Below are 19,538 nucleotides of genomic sequence, written 5' to 3'. Positions count from 1 at the left end.
TCTTTCTTTTAATATAGTTTATATCGTATTATTTTTTTATCTACTTTCCAGTCTGTCTCTCACTTATTCAGGAAGTTTCTCAAGTTCAGAGATTATATAAGGCAGATCCTGTTACATCAATAACAAGTTTTGTATTTGTCATCCAATAAATACTCATTAGTTGTTAAATTGGACTCAACTGCTTTCACTCACATCCTATATTTGACTAAAATCTAGAAGTCAGCTCATTGAAGCTCTGACATCCATGCTTTGACTTACCTTCCAAACTGTTAATTAATTTCAGGGCTTCTTTCTCGTCTTCCAAAATTTCTGTTTAAAATTGTGTTTGTTACTACATTCTCTTTCCCCTAACAACTAATGCTGTGACTGTGGTGGCCACTCTGCAAGATGGTCCCCAATGATTCTCATTCCAGGCATTTAAGCCATTGTGCATTTTCCTGACACATTAAATCTGGGCTCGTTCTGGGACTCACTTTGACACAGAATGGTCTGGAAGTAATGCTGTGTAACACAGGTACCTTATTTTAAGAGATCTGTAGCTTCTGCTTTGGCCTATCGGCTCACACCTTCTTGAAACTCAGCCACCATACTGTGTAAGGAAGCCCAAGCAGTCATGTTGAAATGCACCCATGAAGGTAAACTGGGCCTGAGCTGGCCTCCCAGCTGCTGACCACAACCCACTGCCACTGTGAGTGAGGCTTTTTTGCACCTTCCAGCCTCCCCGGCAACCTGAATGATACCATGGTAAGATGGAGATCCTTCCAGTCAACCCACAGAATTGTGAGAAGAATTTATTGGATTAGGCTGCTAAGTTTGACAGTAGTTTGTTATACGGCAATAAATAACTAAAATAATGAACTATGCAGTAATAATAATGGTCTTCCATAGCAACCTTTCAAAATCAGAGTGGCAGGGACTGTAGCAATCATACAATTTGATTACCCACCTGAGGTTTTAATTCTCTTTACTGCTTTCCTATCAGGTGGCAATTTAGCCTCTGCTTAATTTCGAAATATGTCAATAAGCGTACCACCTTTGAAAACAGCTCATTCAACTTTTGGATAACTCTGGTAGAGTATACTTACTTTCATTTGCAAAAATCTCTTTCGTTTTCTTACTGCTCGTTAGTTCTATCTCTGTCTCTACAGTTAACCATCATAAACCCTTCCAGCCCGCTTCGCTAAGCACATTATATCTCCTTTATCTTTGACTTGGTTAGCAGATCCTCTCTACCTCTGGTTTTTAAGCTCAGAGTATGCTCTAGTCTATACACTTAGAACAGAAAGCAAGTCTCTTGGAGTAGCCCATGATGAGCTAAATAGAATAGGACTGTTATCTTTTACTTAGAGATATTAAGTGCATTTGTATGGCACTTTGTATTCTTCAAAAAGTCCCCACATATTAACTCACATGATTCTAATGTCAATTCCTTAACGTAGGATTGGATAGTTCCTCATATCCTTGTAATGAAAGAGAAACAAACCGAGACTGAGGAAAGTTAAGAAACACTACCAAACTATCATCAGGCGTTTCTGAGTCCCAGGCTAAAGTTTTATTTTGTTTTGACTTGTTTCCATCTCCGTTCCATCAAGAGTAAAGACATAATGTTGAAGCTGTACCCTCACCAAGAAATGATTATATTTCATATAAATAACAGGTAAAAGATTGGCTAAAGTCATTACACTTTACAAGATTTATTCAGCCTTGCCGAAGGTGAAACTAACACCATGTACATCCCAGAACCTCTAGTCATCTGTCTCCTCAGGCAGCAGAGCATTTGAGTGAAGCATGGATCAACAAATCTTCAAAATAAATTCTTTCTCGGAATGAAAAATCACTCAACTTATCTTCTTGGAATTATCCTCTGTGAGTCCCAATTCAATAAATAGGGTAGGATGTTCAAGGTATATTCCATTTCTAGCTCTGTTAGATCATTTGTCATAATAACATGTTGTAGGGGAACCAAATTGTTGTATATTAATCATGATTACTGGAGAGGTAAAAGAGGCCATCTTCTACTTTCATACCTAAATATTTCCTAAATACATGTATAAATATTGAAATTATAAAAATTGAGCAAAAACACCTGTCTTGTAAGTGTGGATGTAAGTGTAATTGCATGTGCAAGTGGGCATATCTGTGTGTGTGGGCAAGTGGGTTCAATCCAAGATAGCAACGTATATGTGATTAGATGAGATACTCAAACACATATTTAGTTTTCTAAATTAATCTATATTTTAACATTTTAGTTCTTTCTGCTTACTTGAAACAATGTTTCATAGAATAAAATAATGGATTTTGATATTCATAGACAAATATTCTGATTGTTATGTAAGGAGTGAAAATAATATTTTATGAGAGTTTTAAGGAGAGATTTGGTAGAATCATATTTATATTTTGGAGAAATTGTCAAGAGAAATAGGAAAACTAATTTTTTTTTTCCTATGTAAAGAATTCTGTATAAAGCTATCTTGAACCATCATTCTGTGTACCTGGGTACCTCTCTTTGCATTAGGAGAACTTTTTATTCTGATGAGCATTTTTCACACGCTTTGACAGATTTTTCCATTTTTTCATCACTTCATGTTACTTTGAGATATTCTCTTTTAAATCGTTTTCTGGACTTTCATGTATTTTTTTAAATTGAACATACGCCAGTTTTACATCTGTGAGTATTTGATTAAGGCCAGGAAATCACTACTTTCAGTATGCCTAATGATTCCAAGCCAGCTGCCAATTGTGCTGTCATTAGTTTTAGCTCTCTTCAGTCTTTGATCAATTTCTTTTTTTCAAAATAAATGACAGGATTTAACACAATATTCAACTGATAGCACAAAATCATTTGTAGTGGAGACAGAGCTTTGTGTCCTTGCCAAATTGAGTTTATATCATATGGGGAAATGTGTGTTTATTGGCTAATACATAATGTCCTCATTCACTTAAGAAAAGTTTAATGGTTTTTGTGTTCATAGGTGGAAGTAGAGATTGTAAAAATTCAGGGGACTTTTATAACAATTTTGAGGCTCTTACTATGTCCTACGAAGCTTTCAAACACTACTGGGCATTATTTTTGATTTATCTGATAAGGATACTGAGCTCTGAGACGTTAAATGTGGTGTTTAAGAGCATATAACCAGTAAGTAGCAGAGTTGGGAGTCATGTCAACTGTCTGACTCCAAAATCCCCATTTGATTGTCTGCATCTTCCATCCCAAATACAAGTCAGAAGATCTAAGTTCTACCCTTTACTTTGCTGTTAACTAGCTGTCACCTGCTAACTGACTATGTGACCATAAATTAAGACACTTAGCCTCAGTAACCTTATATGCAAAAGCAGTGTTGTTTATGAGAGCAATCTGGATTTTACGGATGTTGGGGGACATAGCCTTTAGTGGCGGTGGTTCTCAACCATCCACTTCGGTTCCAACTATATTTTTCAATTTTATTTCCTTGGGGCCACAAAACTATTATATGTGAAAAAAGAATTTCAGTGCCATTAAAAAAAATCCATTAACAATACATTTTTGCATTCACTAGTCATGCCCACTCAGTGAAACCTTTCTAATTGTCCCTATAAATGCAGACACTCCCTGCTCTGAACTGAGACTTAATTCTCAGTCTTTGCCCTGATCTTGCGGGCAATTTAGACCATTTTGATTCACATGTAGATACTCCTTAAAGATACCATATTTTACCTACTTTCTAGCAGCCTTAGGGCTGACAATCCGTAAGAATTACTTGAGTGAACAAATGAATGAGTGTATGGTCACAAAAGTCTCACAGCTCTGAAACTTCGAATGTATTAATCCAATCCTCAGACTACTAATTGTTGTTCATCAGAGCAAAATATATTAAGCTTGCAAGTAGTAGATATTTTTTAAAATACCTAATTACATATTTCCTAGTATTCAGATTTAAACTGTATAATTCAGAAAATCATAAGCTTAAGAGAGTTGAAAAGAATTATGTCAAAGATTTTATTTTTCATCTAAATCCATGCTTCTATTGTGCAAAAGTAATGTTAAAGAACAAGAAATGAACCAATCTATTTTAATGGTCTCATCACAAATCACACTGAGTTACATATATGGCATATATCACAAAATTTTCTTCAGATTGATTAAATTTTATCAGGACTTTTTCATTCTGTTTCTCAATAGATACATATTTATATCGATTTCTGCATCGTCGTCTAAGTTTTTGTACGTGAGTGAGCATATACACATATATATGTACATATGTACATGTGTGTGAATGTGAGAGTTTGTGTGTGTGTGTGTGCAAAATACTTATATGGCAGGCCCACAAAGCTATTTCTGATAAGGCACGGGGAAAGTCAGGTGGACAATTTCCCTTGTTTCTGTGGTTGTATATTTAGATTTTCCCATGTGAATGGATATGCCTTGTTGTTCCTTCATCCTCAATAACTGTACAGCTGATGGGCATCAGTGACGGCCATGGAGAAGGGCAGTACCTGCTCCAGATAGTATTTCATGTGACTTACACAAAGCTTTTCAAAAAGATACCCTAGGAAGTTTTCAGGGGTTCTACACAAAAGTGTTAAGAAAGTTGTTTCAAAGTCTTGCAGAGTCCAGATATGTGGGTGGAGTGGGAGTGGGCATCAGCTGGTGGTGTTTGATTCATGGTTTCAGGGTCACACCCTGACATCTCATCCTTTTTTCTTTCACCCTCACCTATGGCCACCATTTCCCTTGACCTCACCCACCACTGTATTTTCTTTTTAACTCTCTTTCCTGGAGCCTACTGACCTCTCCTATAGAAGCAATCCATTTTTAGGTCCTTGTTATAACTTCCAAATTATGTATCACAGACTTCCTATGTGTTACTCCTTTTTTCTTTTCTACTGAATTTTATCTGACTTGGCGTCACCAACTAATCGCCCTGAGGAACTCAAGGGTGGGTTAGGAAGCATTTAACTGTTTCAGAGATGCAATCACCAGCCACACTGAACCAGTCCAAGCCTCAGCACAAGAGTGATGCCTATGACCTTTGCCTCATTTTTCATGCTAAGATCTCTCCAGGAGGAGCTTAGGCCTTGTTACCATAACCTGCGTGTACATGGAAGCATGTTTTCCAACTGAGCCTACGCAAGCGAATGCCCACCTCTCCCTTTTGAATATTCATTCCCCATCTGAAATTAAAGGCCCCTGCTTTTCCATGTTTGGGGACAGCTATGACTTTGGAAATGATTCTGCATGGGCTCCTATTCGCTACAAATAAATTCTACTTTGTGTGAGAACTACTTCTGGTTGAATCTGATTTTTAACTCACTGGGAGGCAAACTTTTTTTCCGATAATATTAAAGTTTTTGTTCGATAATATTAAAGTTGGTCCCATAAATATATGTGAGTAGGAGCATTGTGAGTGTCTTCATCTCTCGTCTCAAGTAGCATTATTAAAGTATCTGAAATTCAAAACACCTCATGCATTTGGATGCCCTTTAGGGAATGTATAAATGAGAAATTAATATATTATCACAAAATACTCATTAAATTGCAAGTATGATAATTATTATGAAGAGAGATATGTGCCAAGAGAGCAGATAATGCAGAATTTGATTGAGTGAGAGATGTCAGAGAAGGTTTCCCTAAGGAAGAACAGATTGAGGTAGACTGTATTCGTGCATTAGATTTATTCCTCTTGGTGTACAATGTCTAGGCATTGGCTAGGCTAGAGGGGAAGAAAGATTTCCAAACACAGAAAATACTCTTTTGGAAGGAATGAGCACAAACACAGTGCAGGAATGACAGAAGGCCGGTGGAGTTAGAGGAGAAGGCAAGGTGTAGTGTGGTATGTTGAGATGATGGAGAGCAGGGTGGAGTGTTGGCCATGCAGGAGCTATAGATTATTTCAAGGAATTTTGTCATGAATCTAAGAAGATAGAGCAGTCTTCAAACATTTAAACTAGAGTGAAGGTGGAAGATATTTGCATTTCACAAGATAACTCCAGTTACATGTAGAAATTAGAAAAGTGCCATGCTATTAGGAAGAAGAAATTGAAAGTCAAGGAGACTAACTGCAGATGTTTGAATGGGAAAATGGCCTGATTAAAGGTGTTGCTCATGTTTATATCAGTGTGGGATTTTCCTCACTTATCATTATCTTCTAAAAATCAAATCTGGGGATGAGGAATGTGGCTAATTAAAATTCTAGGCAAGTCAGGTATCAGTTAATTGAGTTTTTACTGTACTTGCACTATCAACTTTCAATGCTTTTAATGAAATAGAATGTGCTCTCTTTAGAATTTAAAAATGTCTATTGTACCTCAAACTGTAATCATCTTCAATTTCTCCCACAGATTGCCATCTGAAAGTTTCTGTAGCCACTCTAAAAATAACCAGTAATCTGTGTGTCATTTTTTATTTTTTTCCAGTGGAGAAACAATTAACCGACTTTTTTAAAAAATAAAGAAATTGAACCAAGAACAAATAGAGAGCCAAAGCCCTCCCCTCAGTGAATGGTAGGGCACTGAGAGCAACAGCATGTGTTCAATACAAGTTGATTTAAAAATCTTCCAACATCTTAATTAATTCGCATTATTTTATAAAGTATTCTGTGATTTTCAACAAGGCAATGTTTAGCAGTGGAATCAGAATTAAAACCAGGGTGATGAAATAGACATTCACATTTATTTTTATTTAGCTACACAATTTGAAAATGTCTGAATATAAAAGATGGATTAACTTTGTTTCCCCCATTAAATGGAATAAATGTGAATTCAAATAGAAGTTATAGAACTTGATTTTAGGCTTACAGAGCTCAATTCTCTCACTGAAAATTCACAGCTAGAAAAGCTATTTGTTTCTGATTAAAACAATTGTGACAATAGTGTATAAACAATCTGAAGTCAGCATACAATAGTTCTACTTGACAGCTTAGTCAGTTGAATGGCCGCTGTTAATAAAATTGGTGGGCTCCTCCCTGAGGGGGAGTACTGATCACCATCTGTCTAGGAAGGTTAAAGAACAGCTCTCTAGAGACAGAGATGGACTTCAGAGTACCTGAAAGTCACTTCCAGAAAATCACCTCTAATCTCATGAGTGACTTTCCCTGTGGACAGACAAAAAATATTATTTATACCGCCTGAAAGTGTCACAAAAAGCAAATTTGCTATTTAAGTCAATGTTTACCTACTTAATTTTTTTTCTTTCTTCACTTTCACTGTACTGTAGTCTTATTACACTTTGATTGCTACTCCCAATAGCAGACAGAGAAACTGAATCTTGGAATAATTTTGTAATTTTTCCCCTACAAATCGGTGCTAGAATAAAACAAATTTGTCGCCAGGGGAATGAAGCAGAATGTACTGAAAACTTCTCTTTCTGTAGTTTATAGGGATATTTAGATTTTTCTTCTGGTACTCTCATGCATGCTCTACTCTATGACATACTGATATGGAGTCTCTTAATCTCAAGTTCCTGTGCCAGGTACACTGTAAGCCAATCTCTGAGATGTTGGTGCTGGGAGATAGAGAAAGGTTTATTCAAATCAACCAAAGCAAGAAGGCAAGAGGATGCATTCTCTCAAATCCGCCTTCACAAGAGAAGAAAGCAGGGGGTTTCATAGAGCTAAGGGGCTTGGCAGGAGGAGTCCTGGAGAGACAAAAGGGTAATCTTTCACTCCAGAGAAGCCCTTGGGCAATCTGACTTCTGGGCATCAACCGCAGCTCTGGGTCCTCACCTCCAGAAAGGCATTCTCTTTCCTGGAAAGCAAGCTCACAAATCCTTGGGACCCCTGAATCACCCCTCAGGTTAAACAACAAAACTTATTGAATATCTACAGTACCCTCAAGTACCCAGCTTCAATACTGTGGGAAGTACAAGCTGCTATTTTATGATACATAAAATCATTTATTTCTATGCAAATTTCCTCAATTGTTGTATATGCTCCTTTGGGGAAGATCTATACTTTTTATTTTATTTCACCAGGAATTTTGAACACAATATTTCACAATAGTAGATGTACATGATATTTTATTTATCAACATCCGCTTATTTGACAGGCATTGTCTTAAGACTAATGGACATGAAGTTGAATAAGATCTGGCACCTGTCCTCAAGAAATAGAGTTCATTAAGAATCATATAAATCAATGATTAACAAATAAGATCATATTTCTATGACAGATGTTTACATACCAGACCACAGGATCCCAAAGAGTCTATAATCAACCTTTACAGAACAATAGGGAAACCATCCAGGGCAACGGATAGTTGTATTGGGTGACTACAGCATAAATGTGATAGAATGACTCATTCTGAATCTGCTAACATACAAAGGGAGGGCAGATATTGAAGCTAAAAATGCTTTAAACAAAACTGTGATAGTTAATTTTATGAGTGAAATTGACTAGGTTGTGGAGCCAAGATATTTGATCAAGTACCAGTCTAGATGTTTCTGTGAAAGTATTTTTTTTCAGGTGTGATTAAAATTCAAATAAGTAGACTTTGAGTAGATTAAATTGCTCCCTCCATAATGTGGATAAGCCTTACTCAATCAGTTGAAAGCCTTAAGAAAAAAGATTGAATTCCTCCAAGGAGGAATGAATTCTGCTTTCAGACTGCTTTCCTTGAGACTACAACATCAACTCTTCCCTGGGTCTCCAACCTGCAGGTCTGAACTGCAGATCTTGGACTTGCCAACCCCAGAGTCATGTGAGCAAATTGTATATAGATACATACATACATACACACACACACACATACACATGCACACACACACACACACACAAACATCCTATTGGTTTCTGTTGGTTCTGTTTCTTTGATAAACTTCAACTAACACAAGAGCCATGAAGGGTCTCAGTTGACAGACTTCTTATTTCAGTGTTTTGTCTGTCTTTTGCTCTCATATCTAGTTTGGTTGATAAATTGTATGAATAAGGGTGGCATATAAAAAATGTATCAATGAGGTAGAATATTTAAGACTGGATACTCTGTCTGGAATAGGAAGCTGGGATGGTGGTTGTAAGGGAGATGAATACAACGAGTCACAGCTTTTTGATTGACTAAGTGTATGCTTTTATTTTCTACCAAAATAAGAAATAGAGGACCAGGAAAAAGATTAGGATTCAGTTTGGGACACATTGATGTGAATGTGGAACTTCTAGTGGGGATATCCAATAGGTAATAAGTAAATGGGGGAAATCAAATGTGAGACAGTTTGGAGATCATTAGTATATAATTGATAATTAAATCCAACGGAATTAACTGAGTCCATCCATGGAGAAGATACAGAGTGAGGAGAATAAGGCGTAAAGGACAAGGCTTATGGGGAACACCAACACTTACATATAAATGGAGTCAGAGAAATCTAAAAGTGCTTGAGAAGTTTCCAGAAAGACAGGAGAAAAACCAGAAGTGAATTTTGTCTTAAAAACCTGGAAAGGAGAGCACTTCATCAAATAGGAAGACTGTAAAATTTTCAGCAGTTTCAGTTGAGCAGTAGAAATAGAAGCCACATTTGACTGTGTAGTCCCATGAGATGAGGAATTATGTTTGAAAGAGGGATGTAGGGTGATAGTACTTGACGATCTAGGATGACTGCTATCCAGGTTTGCCTGTGACTGAGGGATCCATCTCCCAAGGTGCAGGAATTTCAGTGTTAAAATCAGGACAATTCCAGGCAAACAGCCATGGTTGGTCATTCTACGTAGGAAGTGTCTTTACATGAATGCAAAAAGGAATACTTCGGAAGGAGTAAGAATAATCAGAAAAGAAGCTGAAACTGCCATTCTCCCTCCCTCCATTATCCTTGATCTCTCTGTATATCCCTAATGGAAGAATGAACCTTCTTCAATCACTCAATGTGTTTGTAAGGACTCTAGTACACTTAAGGGAGAGAAAAATTTTATTTAAGGCAAGGAGTAGAGAATATTCAGTGAATATGCTGATGCCTTGTAATTCTGTGTTGCTCTGCTTTGCTTTCAACTGTGCACTGGTGTTCCAGATGGCATAGGGGAATGGGCTGGCAAGGAAGCTTGTAGTGAGAGATTAAATCAGAGAGGAAGATGTACAGAGCAGCATAGAGTGAGAGTGGTGTAGAGATAGATGACAGGAGTGACTTGCATTTAGAGGACTATATAGGATGACAGACCTGAGGGATATTATACTCTTTGCTATAGTCAAACTAGGCATCTGAATTCTCCTGAAATGGTAGTTATGTCAACCAAGAGAGAGGAACCATTGTTCCTAATCAAGGCTTAATTATATTTTCTGCTTTGAATACAGTGAAAATATTGTGGCTTTGCTTTGAGTTTCAAATAAAGCATTTGTTAAAATATAGAAAAACAAACATTACTCTCCAACAAACAAGCAAAGAGAGCAAAACAACAAAAACAGGCATCTGTGTTTCCTGTCTTGGCAAAGCTCAGTTTTGGCCTGAAGTTTGATCTCCATACAAATCAACATCCAGTAAAATTTACACCCAGATAAGACTATAAGGCTTTGTGCTCATGAACCGCACTACTTAGAACTTTTCAGGTTGCAGAAACATATTCAACCTAATATATTTAGGAAAATATTATAAGTATGCATTGGGAAGTAAAGAAGACAAGAAACTCTATCAGTGATTGTACAGTCACACCACATAGAAATTGAAATGCTGTTCTAGGTGAAACCCAAATTTAATGAGTCACCAGTATGGTAACAGTCACTTTCTGCTCCACTTACAGCTCTTTTCTCCCTCTACTCCACAGTTCTGTATAATCATGGGTTCTGTTTGCTACCAATTCACTTTATCTCTTTATTCTACATCATACCACTGTCTGATGAGTTACTCTGTATTTGTCACATTCAAATTCCCACCAGAAAGGCTTATATATATCTAACATAAGGCGTTCCTTTATGGCAGACGTTTTGAATAAAACCACTTCATAACTAAAGAAAAAATCTAGATGTCTACCTTAGGTCCAAGGAGATATGCCAAATGAGGCAGAAGTTCAAACTATGATGAACAAAACTGTAGTCCAAAAACAGAGTCTATCCTAAGAGTGCTTTAGGCTGCCTCTTGCCTCAGGAGAGGACATTTGTAATACATGTTTCCCTTAGATACGTGCAGACTTCTGGATGGGAGAGGAGAGGATGGAATTCACCTGAGACTTAAGCCTGAGACAACTTTAGTCCAAATACAATGGGTCTACATTAACAAGTTACAGACTTGCTTGTTGAGTTCAGCATCTTGAGTGATTCAGCCTTTATCTTTAATGTGTTATATATTCCAGGGCAACTGACAATCATTTAGGTCCATATATAATCTGTTTGGAACATGGCTTATTCATTTCACTTTTGCGTTAGACATCTACCTTTCATAGATAAGTCATTATGTCTCCTCTAGACTTTCCCTTATTTTTTTTTCACATTTCACAGCTTTTTCTTGTATTTAGCCAAGAGAATCCAATTAAGAATTCATTTTTTTTCCACTTCAATGTGGTCAATGCTACAAATTCAATATAATCTCTTCCTCTTTCATTTGGGTCTAATTTCTCATTCCTGTAAATCCATAATCATACTCTCTTAGTAATAAAGATAGCAGAGTTGCATTCAAGATATGTAATTATTATAGCACAAGTAGCACATAGAAACTTATCTGCCATATTTTCTATAGTCTGCGCAGGCAAGGTAATCCCAATGGTAATTTTTTTAACCCCTGTTGGTGTGATTAACTAGAAAGGATGAATCATTCAGAGATGGAGATGTGGAAGAAATGGCAAATACATACAATAGGCTATTTCCTATTAATTTTATATCTGTATTATTTGAATTTACCTAGAGATTGGTGGCAAAATTATTTCCTTCACTTGTAAGACATTTCTCTCTACTAACTCACACATGAAGATGAACTTATGAGATGCAGTACCAAGGGAAATATGTCAGAATAGTTAAAATAATTATTCTCATCTAATTTTTAGCAAACCTGATTTAAAGCAACGATTTATTAAAATTGGCCATTAATGGATTAGAGAAGGATGCAATTGGCAAGATTGAAACTGAAATTTGTTTCTAGTTTCTCAATTCCCAGTTAATCTTCGTAACTTGATCAGGGCAAACATGGCAGAGGATAAGAATGAAGATATTTGAGACTATATGCTTTCTGTTATCTGATCCTTACTTTACTAGTTAGGGTTCTTCAGGAAAATAGAGCCAACAGGAGGTATATATATACATATATCTATATATTTGTATGTGTTTATTTATTTTGACGAATTGGCTCATGCCATTATGGAGGCTTAGAAGTCTCATGATCTGCCATCCACAAGCTGGCAACCCAGGAAAGCCAATGGTGTAATTCCAACCCGAGTCGGAAAGCCCGAGAACCAGGGGAGCTGATGGTGTAAATTGAAGTCCAAGGGCAGGAGACCAATGTCTTAGCTCAAGCAGGGAGGCAAGAAGAAAAAGGGTGCATTTCCCCTTCCTCTGCCTTTTGTTCTATTCAGTCTCTTAGTAGATTTGACGATCTGTCCACACTGAGGGAATAATCTACTTTGCTGAGTCCACTGGTTCAAATGCTAATATTATCCAGAAACACCCTCACAGATGCTCCCAGAAATAATATTTTATGAACTACCTGGGCAATCCTTAGCTCATTAAAGTTGACACATACAATTAACCGTTATATTTGCTTTTATTTGCATGGAGCTTCAAGGCCAGAAAGAAAAAATGACATAGTAAAGTTTCTCAAATAGTAATGTTTTTAAGTGCTGGTAACAGAACACCATTTACACAAGTTTAAACAAATAGATTATTTTGTTCACACAACAAGAAGTGTTGAGCAAGTCAGCTGTTGGATTGATTCAAAGGCTCTGAGTTGTCAGAGCTGGTGACTCATTGCTCCTGTCAATTCATCCATCTCCAGGAGGAAGAAAGAATGTAAAGGTGCAATAGTGCCTGTGTCAAAAAAGCAAAGTTCCAGGTAGACAGAAGCAGACTTCCACTTACCATCTTCTGCCCAACAGTATCCACAAGTAGCTGCAATGTAGCTAGGGGAAACAGACGTGGAAACAAGTACTGGATCCGTTGCCCAGTACTGTCCGCTATAACTCCAGCACACAACTTTTTTTCCTGAAAGAATCAAACATAAAACTCAATTGTTTCTATCCAACGATGCGACCATCAGGAGAGAACTGATAGTACCACTAGGTCAACGTTTTCCTCTAAAAGTCAAGGCTGAAAAAAATTAACATGGGCAAGCAGAGCATCAGAAAGTTGGAATAAAACATAAGGGATGAAGAAGAAAAATTCAGATGCTAGATTTTCTTAAGGAAGTTCAGTGAAAATATACATTAAATTGTCCCTTTCAAGGAAATAAGACAACTTACTATGTACTGTCTTGAGCAGAATTAGAGCAACATAAATTCTTGCATAAGAATCTCAGTACATGGATATATAGCATTTTCTTGACTTTCTGTTGGAGATTAGCTTATATAAAGCTATCAGGAGTTTGCTGCGGAGTACTACTGGCCTTAAGAGTGGGCTATCACAATCACTAGCCCTGTTATCTGACAGATAAAGGGAAGCTACAGCTTCAATTTACTGATCATCTTCTCTGCTGTAGAAATACATATCATCTTAATTAATACCCATGTGTTAGCATTCTTATTCATATTTTAAAATTCAAAGAATCAAATCCAAAGAGATTAATTAACCCAACCATTTTAGAGAGGCTAGAATTCTTACAGTGGCATAACCCAGGTGGATCCGATTCTAAAGAAGATGGCGTTTTTACTCTATCTTCACTCATTTTCACTTAAAGGAAGGGACATAGGACATCAAGAAGTGTAGTTAGGAGGCTTTACCATATTTTATTACATCTTTATAATAAATCACACTTTATGCTTTTGTTATCTAACACATTTGTAAAGTCTAGAATGTAGAGAGTAAGAAAAGTTTTAGAAATACTGAATTAAAATTATTAATCATTTCCAAATAAAGGATACTGTAAGTATCGTGTTGTAAATGAAAGAATCAGTACTAAAAAGTAGACTAAAATATTGAACTCTGTAATCAGAAACTCACAACCTTCACAATTTACCTTTCAAATTCTATCTACCACTAGTTCTTTGCAATTCATTCCCTGTCTGCTGCATTTGACAGCTGCCACACGACTTCTTTTGCTGAGAAAATACGTCTATGCTAATCTCTTAGCACACACTGAATATTGGTTTTTGCATCCTTCGAATTGTACTTGTGGTCCATTTCCCCTTGTATAGTCGCTGTTCAGTAGTTTTGCTCTTTCTTACACTCCTTTTCAACCTACTAGAACTTTCATTTGCTTGGCCAATACATAATGCTTAGTAGATGTTCTCAGATGTTAAGGTCTTTGGAACTTCCTTCAGTTTTAAGAAATGCAAAGTGCTATGAATGTCTATAATAAATAATATCGTTTAAAAAATAAATGGCAGTCATAATTTGAAAGAAAGCCTTTAAGTTGTCATTCCATATCTCTTAGCTGATATACTGTAAAATTAGGAGTTTTTAAGTGCAATTCTTCAAAGAAAAGCTGGAAACAGAGTTCATATATTTGTCAGTGAGTAATACATAGCATATCCAGTTCCCCTATGGTTAAAAATTAGTCTGTTCTCCCACAAAAATGTGTATTAGGAGCTAGACGATAAGTCATTTGTTGAAACAAATGTCATCTTTATATGATTCATCCCTTCAAGGAGGCTTGGCCTGTCTGCCATGGGACATTTTTAAAAAGACTTTGTTTTAGTAGGGGAAATACATTATTTTATCCATGTTATTTGAATTCTGTAATGAATTTGGGTGAAAAAAACAAACAAAAAATTCAGGCAGCTTTTCAGTTAAACGAGAAAATGATGTTCAAGAAACCTAAGCTACATGTATTACTCTCCCCAGGAGTTAGTTATTTAATTATGATCCACAATTACAAACTCAATTCAGAGGAAGAAATTTAACTAGCAGGTTTTCTTGTAAATAGTTTCTCTTCCAATCCAACCACGGGTAACCATCTCAGGTACTTGCTGTTAGATATTGTTATCTGTCACCATCGCTACACATTGGTGGGATTGGGGAGAGGTGCTCTAAGTAAGATAGCAAATTAATAATAAAATAATTCAAAGTAGCCCTGGCCCCACCCACATGATGTTATGCCAGCGTACTCCTTAAAGTATCAGCTCTAAGGTGCCTAGATTAACCCTTTACTTAAATGTCAAAGCCCCAGCCTCCCAAACAAAGCTATATGCAACTTCAAAGCCACTTGTTTCAAGACTTCACTTTTTTACAACTTCTTTGCAAAACACATGTTCCTATCTGCTATCTCTTTCTTTTATTTTACTTATCGTTTTCTTCCCAGGTATCTCTTGAAACTTTTCCCTGCTCTTCACAAAGAACTTTAGGAGCTTTAGGAGCTCAAAGCCTATAGTTATTCATTTGCTTCATAACTTTAACAACAAAGACTGTATAATAAAATTAATGTGAAATTAGTATATGTAGATATGTATGTATATATCTATATATTCTTATTATGCTAATATTATCAGAAAATAGCCAATATGCTTGGATAGTTATATAATTGTCCTATGAAGTAAGAGGATAAGAACTTGGAAAACTTAAAGAAAAATTGTTCTTGCTCTCATATGTATATTATATATATGATAGAATATAATCCTCATATAACAATATACTTTGTATATTTTCTAATATAAATAACCACTAGATGTGTGTATACTGTATATCATGCCTGGTATTTTGCCCTAAGCATCTTTGCCATAGACATTTTTGCTGCAAACATTTTTGGTGCATAACTAACTGGCCATTAAGCAATTTTGCCATAAAGGATAAAATAGCAAAAAAATAAAAATAAAAAAGGATCACATAAAACACGTAGTACATATCTGGACTACATTTAAATATTTTATCACATAGCCAATCCTTATATTTCACCAAATCATCTAAGCCAGATTCCGTGCCAGATACCAAAATTCTGTCCACATCACGTTCTCCACTATCAAATAGCAAAATATTTTCATGAAATTTATACTCATGTGGAATTATATAACCATTTCTTTTTGGTGGCAATCGGAGGAAGAGCTTGATTCTTTTTTTGTTTCCAATTTCTAATACTGCATGATGAATTTGGTAAAGATGGCATTAGAGAACAAGCTGTTTTATCTAAATTAGCTAAAGAATCCGCAATTAATGCTCTCAGAGACTGTTGTGAATGACTGGCCACCTCTTTTATATTTGCCATAGATGGTAATCTTTTGGTTTTGACTGGTGGGAGAGATGACTATGCTCACCGAAGGATCTGCAAACTGATATGTCATTATTTTCCAGTAGTACGCCATCTGGCTTTCTACTCTCTTATTTTACACTTCCAGTAAGTTTTATCACTGTATTTTCTAGTGGAAAAAACTGTCAAACCAAACTCTTAGCCGGTTATTTTATCTTTCATGGAAGAACTGCCTTACTGTCAATTAGTTACGCAGCAAAAATATTTGTGGCCAAAATGCTTATGGCAAAGATGTCTACAACAGAGATGCTTACAGCAAAAGTATCTAGAACCTACATATGTGTCATAGCATTATTTAGTTAGAGAAATTGTAATAAGACACATAGTTAAGAATGCTTGAGGTTTGGAATCAGGTCACTAAACATAATCACTTATGTCGAAACTGAAATACATATCTCTTTTTATTAATTGGGTTATATCTTTCAGTGGAAAATTGGAATTTAACGTGCATCATACTTTCTTCCACTTTGGAATCGTAAAAGAAAAATTGCACTAGACAAGTTAAATAGACAAGGAAGACTTTATTCAAGACTATTACAATAGAGGTCAAGACTATCAGAATAGGGGAAAGAGACTGAACTCAATTCCACTGAAACAAAAGGTAGGAGAGTTTTTAAGGGCTGGGATAAGTTAGTGGGAAACTACTAGAAGACAGTAGGTGGGAGGTTGGTCAATGTGAGTAGGGCTTCTGTGTTTGCTAGTGAGTACTTATGGAAGTTAGGCTCCTACGCTCCCACAGAGACTGGGAGACCGGGACTGTATCTTTCTTGATGATTATATTTCAAAAAGACGGTTCCTAGGTCACTGAGAAAGATGTTCCTGGGTTGGAAAACTGGCAAGAGGCTGGGAGAAGATTTACATCTCAAAGGGGTAGAGAAAGAATTTACAAGTTTTTGAAGGTAAATGCACTAAGGGAGATTAGGGAGTCTATAGTCAGGAAGAAATCTGTCTAAAGTTTAGCGAGCTGAGGGAAAAGTTAAGGCCAACCATCAGGCCCAGGATATATTAATGAGTGTGGGAGGAAATACTATATTATATAAATTCATCCTTCTCTGTAGTTGACCTGGACATAAACTTATATGCAGCATTACCAATATATAAACCATGATGAGAGTCAGAGTGAAGCTGAAGTAAAGTTAAACTCCTCTTTTATACAATCTATATTCAGAAACCACTATTTTCCCCTTGCTTTTACCCTGTCCCTCTAAATTAAATGGTATATGTGTACAGAACAGTCTGTGGCTCCTTTTGGTTCCAAAATACCACCTTGGAAGCTACACAAATTTTAGAGACGAAGTGAAGGAGAAAATGACTTGACTTTACATATAAAATACCTTCTATTAGGATAATGTTGTTACCAAAGAAGTCAATATCCTTGAGAACAGTTTTACTACCGTCATGTGGAATAAGACCTTGGGGAATTTAGAGGGAAATGATCTTAATTTGATCCTAATTATCTCTCTGTTAATTAGAGCTTTTTAACGTTCACTAAGTGAAATTTACTGAGGTATCAGAAGAGCAGCATAGACTCTCTCAATTTTATAACCAGAAAAGACCTTAGAGAGTATCATGTCCAACCAGTTCACTTTAAAGGTGAAGTAACTAGGATAAAATAACTTGTCCACTGGGTATATCTCTTACCTCCCCTGCACACACACACACACACACACATACACACGATACATACACAATAGGACTAAAAGAGATGGACTATTTTCTTTCCAAACTCCGATAGTCTTAAGTTTCACCATAATGCTATATCCCACCAGTCACTTTACAAGATATTACGATTCTTATGATTTATGATTGCATACTACTTAGAACCAGTATACTGTGTTTTGCATGGGCCAGAAATGAGGATAAATTCTTGATAAAAATGCTCTCCCTATTCTTTTAATTAAAGGTTAATTACATTTTTAAAATTATTCCTCAGTTACTACAACTTATTTATTTATTTATTTATTTTGAGGAAGATTAGCCCTGAGCTAACATTTGCTGCCAATCGTCCTCTTTTTGCTGAGGAAGACTGGCCCTGAGCTAACATCTGTGCCCATCTTCCTCTACTTTCTATGTGGGATGCCTGCCACAGCATGGCTTGTCAAGTGGTGCCATGTCCACACCTGGGATCCAAACCAGTGAAGCCCACACCACCAAAGCAGAATGTGTGAACTTAACCACTGCACCACTGGGCTAGCCTCACTACAACTTATTTTATATGGAAAGAATAGAATCCCTAGTTGATTTCATTCTCATTCTGGTAAAATGAGCTTTGTGACCTGGCCAACGAGAAATAACATTCTCAAACTGCTCTTTGTCAAATAGTCTCAAAATAAATCCATTTATTTCTGTACTAATGCATTTTTTAATCATCCCTGATTTAAATTTTTAGGAAACAAGAAGTCTTTATAAGTACATTTTAAGAGAGAATCTATCTTTTTAAAAACCATTAGATACTAAATTTTTTAGATTTTGTATATATAATTGAGCCATGTTTTTATGATTAAAACAATTGTTATGCCTGAATTTTTGTGTACCCTCAAAATTCCTATGTTGAAATCTTAACCTTCAATGATAGCCTTTGGGAGGTAACTCAATCATGAGGGTGCAGACCTCATGAATGGAATTAATGCCCTTACAAGAAGAGACAGATTGTTGTTCAAATCAACTATTTCTTTATAGATTTTCTGTTTACATGTTCTATCCATTACTGAAAGTATTGAAGTCTTCTACTCTTTGTATAGCTGTCAATTTCTCCCTTCAGGTGTGTCAATATTTGCTTTATATACTGAGACCAAATGGAAATAACAGATATATACAGAACTTTTCACACCATAGCAGAATACACAGGCTTTTAATGTACACATAGAACATTCTCTAGGATAGATCAGGTTAGTTCACAAAACAAGTCTTTACCAATTTAAGAAGATCAAATTAATTCCAAGTGACTTTTCTGACAACAATGAAGGAAAATGGGACAATTCACAAATCTCTTGAATAACCATTGAACCAAAGAGAAAATCAAAAGTATCTTGAGACAAACAAAAACACAACATATACAAACTTATGGGATGCAGCAAGAGAAGTTCTAAGAGGGAAGCTTGTAGTGATAAATGCCTGAATTTAAAAGGAAGAAAAACCTCAATTAAATGGCCTAAGTTTATAATTCAAGAAACTAGAAAAACAAACTAAGCAAAGGTCACAGGAGGAAGGAAATAATAAAGATTTAGAGCAGAAATAAATCAAATGGAAAATAGGAACACAATAGAAA

The sequence above is a fragment of the Equus asinus genome, chromosome 2 (assembly GCF_041296235.1).
Source record: "Equus asinus isolate D_3611 breed Donkey chromosome 2, EquAss-T2T_v2, whole genome shotgun sequence".
NCBI classification, from domain to species: domain Eukaryota; kingdom Metazoa; phylum Chordata; class Mammalia; order Perissodactyla; family Equidae; genus Equus; species Equus asinus.
Note: the sequence above shows the minus strand (reverse complement) of the source record.